This window comes from Saccostrea cucullata, unplaced genomic scaffold (genome assembly GCF_032062105.1).
Source record: "Saccostrea cucullata isolate Sc308-1 unplaced genomic scaffold, CSIRO_AGI_Scuc_v1 ctg939, whole genome shotgun sequence".
Lineage (NCBI taxonomy): Eukaryota > Metazoa > Mollusca > Bivalvia > Ostreida > Ostreidae > Saccostrea > Saccostrea cuccullata.
Genome location: NW_026925621.1, coordinates 237,452 through 244,594, shown reverse-complemented (window position 1 = coordinate 244,594; position 7,143 = coordinate 237,452).

The window sequence follows — 7,143 nt, the reverse complement described above, 5'->3', positions numbered from 1 at the left end:
CGATGATGACAATATCATGGTCAGGAGGACTATCAAGAACAATTATGACGAATGTTTTGTTGTGGAAAGAGTCAAAGAATATGTTAGGAACACACGGTTAGTAATATTTTGAGATTAGTTTTAGGAACATGGAGAAATAAATCAAAAACCGAGCGCACTTTTTTGTGCGCAATAAATATACAGTTTTTTCAATGGGTGGCACTGTAGCTATCCGGTCTATCAATATATATTTTTCCGGATAGCTACAGATCTGCAGCTAGCCATGAACAGCTGCCAAACACCTCGGCGTTTTCGTAGTTCAATGTAAAGTTGTCGCCAGTGTCTCCGTGTTTATCAGTGTTTTACGATAAGTATGCCTTTAGTTACTGAAACCGTAGAATGTTTTTGATCAAATTGCAAGTTAACTGGCTCGGACAAGTGTCTCAATCCATCGGATCCATCCATCCCTTTCCGGCGACCGAAATTCCTCCAACTTTTTATTGTCAAACTTCGAACGTGTTTCTTGTGTCTTTTCAGCATCGATTATCATTTTTCACGAATAAAAATATTCCCAGACAACAATCTTTTCACTAGTACTGATCACAAGTAGCCTTTCACAAAATATTCCCTTCGAAAAAGATTCCTTAGCCTAATGCATTCGAAGCGTAACCGCCATGCAAGCCGATTTACACCTTGCGTCATTTTTCAAAATCTACGACGGACGGTTAGTGCAATAATATAAATTCGAAAATATTCAATTGTCTGTCTCAAATGTATATATAAGTAATAAATAACAAGTTTATAAACTTCAGTGGGAATTGAAGTGGGTCGGTACGTGATCAAATCTTCTGAGAAGGCCTTCGGCCTTCACAGGATTTGATCACGTGACCGACCCACTTCAATTCCCATTGAAGTTTATAAACTTGTTATTTATTTCTTAATTATTTAATTAAATTTTCACTTACCACTTCACCTTATTTATTTTGTGCCGTGTCTACCATGCAGCTCTGCTTTTGTCAAGAAATAGATTGATTTGTTTTAAAAATGATTAATTTCATGCCGTTAATTAATTATATTCATTTTTTCAAAGAAACTTTATCAATTTTAAAAACTACAATTTTCCAAAATGCAGCATTAGGCCGGCCGTGGTTTTTTTTTCTTTCAAAAGTTACAAAGTCACTCTAAGTATTTTATGGATAAAATAGATGTTTTCAAAATAAATGAATTAATTAATTAACCAATAAATCAATTCAAAGAATAATTTAATATTTAATTTTAAAAATTGATAGATAAAAATTCTTTAAAGCAACGATTTATTAATTTTTAATAGTTATTTCAGAGTTATAAAAGAACACAATAAGTCTCTTAACAAATAAAAAAAAATACTACTATGTGTTTAAAATAATGTTCAAAAATTTCTTAGGTGAGTAACTCTGTGTACTAGATTGATAATCCCATATCTTAGGTAACCGTACAGTGCTCTGGGAGTGTGTAAACTTCTTCTTTTTGCTTCAATGAACATATACATGGGCGAACTGTGGTATATACTGTGGTTTACCGTAGTTGTCTGTAGGAAACAGTAGCCATACAGTGTCATACTGTAGGCGTATCGGGGCCTACTGTGAGTAACTGTGGCATACTGGGGATACATACAGTGGCATACAGAGATTTACTGTATATAGAGAGCTAGCATACCGTAGCATACTGTAGATATACCGTAGATTACTGTGAAAATGCTGTAGGATACAGAGAAAGACAGTGGATTTTCATACGGACAGGGGTTTTAAAAGCCAGTAGTGTGAATATAAGCAATATGGACCTTAAAGCATCATAGATTGGGATCAGGTGTCATGGAGGAGTGAGCGTCCCCTTTTCACCTTACATACAAACAGCCGTAAACAAGCTCCAAAGTATATAGGAACATACAAACAGCAGTAAGCAATCTCCGAAATCCATAAGAACATACAAACAGCAGTAAGCAAGCTCCGAAATTCATACGAACATACAAACAGCAGTAAGCAAGCCCCGATATCCATAGGAACATACAAACACCAGTAAGCAAGCTCCAAAGTATATAGGAACATACAAACAGCAGTAAGCAAGCTTCAAAGTCAATAGGAACATACAAACAGCAGTAAGCAAGTTCCAAATGCAATAGGAACATACAAACAGCAGTAAGCAAGCTTCAAAGTCAATAGGAACATACAAACAAAATGTAAGCAAGCTCCAAAGTCCATACAAATATACAAACAGCAGTAAGAAAGCTTCAAAGTTCATTGTAATATACAAACAACAGTAAGCAAGCTTTAAAGTCGATAGGAACATACAAACAACAGTAAGCAAGCTCCAAAGTCGATAGAAACATACAAACAACAGTAAGCAAGCTCCAAAGTCGATAGGAACATACAAACAACAGTAAGCAAGCTCCAAAGTCGATAGGAACATACAAACAGCAGTAAGCAAGTTATTAACTCTTAGGAACATACAAACAGCAGTAAGCTAGCTCCAAAGTATACAGGAACATATGAATATAGGCAATATGGACCTTAAAGCATCATAGATTGGAATCAGGTGTCATGGAGGAGTGAGCGTCCCCTTTTCACCTTTCACACCTGCAGTGTGTTTCTTGTCATGACAGATGGGAAAATGCATAGACTATTCAATGTAAATATAATGACTTTACAATTTCATTTTTTGTATGAAAAATTAACACTTAACAACTTAATAATAAATTGTATTTGCTACGAAGGTCACTGAATCAACCATAGAAATTAAGCAATTTTTTAAAGAATTTCTGTTGATATCTTTAAGTCATCAACTTATTTGCAAGTAACTTGGCATGTTTGGAAATTGTTCATGCACAGAGCATGTTATTGTGTATTGATCAAGCGGAAGACATAAACTTTATATGTAGGTGATAATGGTACATGTATATTGCTGCATGAAAAGGGAAAGAGGCAATAGAAATGTTGTAGTCACCATGTTTTTCACAAAGTTTTTTGTTATGTCTAGGATGCCATTTTTTTAAAGTGAAATATTCGAATATGAAACATATGACTTTTGTGAAATTCTCAGTTGTGCTTCCATCAAAAAAATTATAAGTTGTTAAGTAGGTCAAAATCCAACCGATTGTCAAAGGTTCAGAATTACTAATTTCCAGGGAAAAGTCCTGTCACAAGAAATACACATGTGAAATATAAAATCCCTAGCACCAACTCTTTGGAAGTTTTTGCCAAGGAGAAAAAGAAGGTCAAATTCCAAGATCAAATGGTTAAAGAGTTGGTATCTTAAGGAAGGCCCTGAAGCAACCACTAATGATATAACGCCGCTTAATGATAGACATATCATTAGGCGTAGCAATTCAACACTAAATGCCATAAATTATTGCATTTATAGTTGAAATTCTCAACTGCTAATGCTAAATCAACGCTTAATGAAAGAATTATGTCATAAAGCGGTTGAAAACGTCAATTAATTCAATAATTAAAGTAGCAATACGGCGCATTTCTTCAAAAGCAGACTTGTTAAAATTTTCCTATAGGATTTGGAATTTTTTTCATACTCATTATTGTATACACTTTCAGAAAATTACAAATTTCATGAGTAAATAATTCTGATTATTTCATTAAAATTAATAATTATTTATTGTCCATAAATATATACATCGCAACGTGTTCGAGATTCCACACTCCATGCCATACACGCATGCGTATAGTTTTCATAAACAAAACAGCATGGTAAGAGAGGGAAGCCCGGTAGGCCTGCTACATTGACAAAGTCGCCCAAAACGAAAAACAAAACCAAAAATAGGGCTTGAAATTAAAAAGCAACTTTCCTAACAAAAATTTAGTTGGGGGATATAATCATTGGATAAAGACGAAACGGGATCTCGGCGACATTCACGTGGGGCTCGTGAAGGTTGTACCCTACAGGTTTGTTGATACATGCTATCATTTATCGTATTCCATGGCTTTCAAAGAAAAAAAAATGGGTGTAAACTCAACATAAAAGTGCACTTATGACATATTAAAATCATTGCCATTTGAAGTGCAAATTATATTGGAACTGCAGAAAGATATTTTGTTTGACATTTTGCCGCGATGACATATGATTTGGTGAGTTTTCCTTTCCTGCACCCCAATACAAAAAACGTCAACATTTTTACTTAATCACGCTAAATTCGTCTGAATGCAGACTAATATGTTAAGTATTATTAATTTACCGGAGAGTTAAGATATTTTGATTCTCAGAATTGATTTTACTTTATATTCCATTATAATTGTAAACCCTACATTGTATGCACGTGCCATTTTAGAATTCACATGGTACAAGTAAACAGATCTAAGTTGTACGACCCTTGATTTTCCGGCAGATTCTAATTACGTTAATTTTGTATGAGGAGGGAATATTTATTTTTCTCAAATGCTTAATTCAACTTTTTACCCTATTCCTAAATGATTTATTGGGTAAATTTGAATGAAAAGACACACGATTTGCAGCCATATTGCCGCTTTAATGGCATTCAGAAGGCATTATATCGATCATTAGCGATTTCTACAAGGACCTGTCACAAGGAATACACCTGTGAAAATGAAAGTCCAAGAACTAAATAAATGTTGAAGAGATATGGTCAACTTTTCATAAAAGTGGGTCAATTTCTAAGGTCAAGGTCAAAATGTCACAATTTTTATACCTGATAGAATTCATATAAATTCGAAGTATGAAATCTACCATCAACACTTCAAAAGTTATTGCCCAAGGTTCAAGTTTGGGAAAGGTTTGCAAAAGTGGGTCAAACTCCAAATGCCAAGACCTCGAATATGTTTATACAAGGAGAACTTGGTCTTGTTGTAAAAGTGAATGCAAATGTGAATTAGGAAAGCCATAGCTTTAAACAATCAAAAGTTAGGGAGAAAGATAATTCTTTTTCGTATAGACAAACGACAGACCGACAAACGGGCAGGACAAAAAAAAATATCCCCAAATCTTCGAAAACAAGGGTTATAAAATTCGCAGAATATCCTACATTCAAAGTGTTGTTTTTTTTTTTACAAACGATCGCAAAAAACTTTATTTTTGATATTATAGAAAGAATGGCAGCACCCATGTTTTGCTATAGGAAACCCGAAATATGTGTCGAACCAAAAAGTAAAACAAGAGGTCATAATGGCATTGTGTAACAAAGATTCTGTAAATATCTCATTAGATTTCATTCTGTAGTATAAGAGGAGTTGCGAATAAGAGATGGGTACCCCAAAGCGTATTGGACGGACAGACGGACGGGCACCTAATCATTACCTTCTCAATGCTTTTTCAAGCGGTGGAGTATCTATTAATTTATTCATATATTCTACATGAAATAATTAATTCTGAGTTACATTATCTAAAATTTTACTCACAGATTCAGCTTAATAATGTAATTTATTCACAATAACAATCAATGATATTCAATTCACAGCTTTAATATACAATAATTTATTCATATTAACAATCTATGATAATTAATTCTCAACTTTCATATAAGATAATTTATTCACAATCAAACTGAAAAGAACGTATAGAATTGTGATATCAAATAATCTACAAAGTATACCGAGTCTGTTAACAGGAAATAAAAAACGGAACCCCGGAGATGTAAAGCAAACACGGGCCTCTAAAAATATCAGAGTAAAGACCAGGTGCCTAGAAAGATAAAGATTCCCTTATTTACCGGCAAAACCCGCAGTGAATCTTTTGAAAGTAATTTTTTTCATCCATGCGATACATTTCTGAATATCGATAGGCATAGCCCTATCACAAATCGCTCTGCACTTTGGCGTAAAATTTCATTTTTTTTTTTTTGAATGATTGAGATTTTCCAAAAAAGAGGTTAGGTTCAGCTGTATCACGATATGTGTTTGCAGGATAAAGTCCGTTGAACCCATGGCTCAGTGGCCTTAAGTGTCTATTACGGATATAAATTCGAAGTCTTTATACCTTTATATAAGAAAAAACTTGCTGCGGCCTTCAACTCGACATTTAGATATATCGACGACGTATTGTCAATTTATAATGATAATTTCCATTCCTACGTCGACACGATATATCCTGGTGAGCTTGAGATGAAGATACCACAGAGTCCGACACTTCTGCATCATACTTGGATATTTTACTTGAAAAAGACACTAATGGTAATCTAACAACCAAGCTATGTAATAAACGTGATAACTTTAACGTTTCTATCGTCAACTTCCCTTACTTATGCAGCAATATACCTTCATCACCTGCATACGGAGTATATATATCTCAGTTGATTCGATACGCAAGAGCATGCTTTACGTATGAACAATTTCTTAAACGAGGTAAATTATTGACAAGTAAGTTGATGAAACAAGAATATCAACAGTCTCGTTTAAAGTCATCATTTCGTAAATTCTATGGTCGATACAATGACCTTGTCAGCAAATACAATTTATCATTGAGTGAAATGCTAACTGACGGTTTTCACACCAATTGTTAGTCTATTATTTATACACTGAATTGACGACGGATTTTTTCCGTTATTTCCTGATCTTGACAACGAGCACACGGCGGGTGTGACCGGTCGGCAGGGGGTGCTCACTCCTCCGTGGCACCTGATCCCACCTCTGATGTTTCGGAGGCCCGTGTTTGCTCTGCTCTTATTTTGTATATTGTTTAATGGACGTTGAGATTGAATACTGTTCGTTATTTCCATATCCTTCTTCATGATAAAGTCTCTTAGGAGTAAAAATTCTCGAATGGAAGAATGTAAAACAATCAATCAATTCATCACGCAGAGCTAATTTTCTTTTTTTAAAAAAAATCTTGATTCAATCTGTTTATTACATGTACAAGAATTTTTCTTTAAAATGTATACAAAAATATCTATCTTTCTCGTGTCGCAGTGATTGGAGAGTTTATCACGTTTATCAACTTTTTTGCCAGACGCAAAATATGCAGCACATGTGATACATGTAGCTCATGTAAATTAAAATAAAACTTAACACACCTGGCCGTGCCGACCAAATATTGAATACCGCACTAACGCGTGGTATTCAATTTGTCGGCACGGCCAGGTGTGTTATAGGACCGAAGACATAAAAAAATATGAATTCAATGCTTAAATAAATCAAAGGATGTGGTTCTGAGATAAGCCTTCTATCT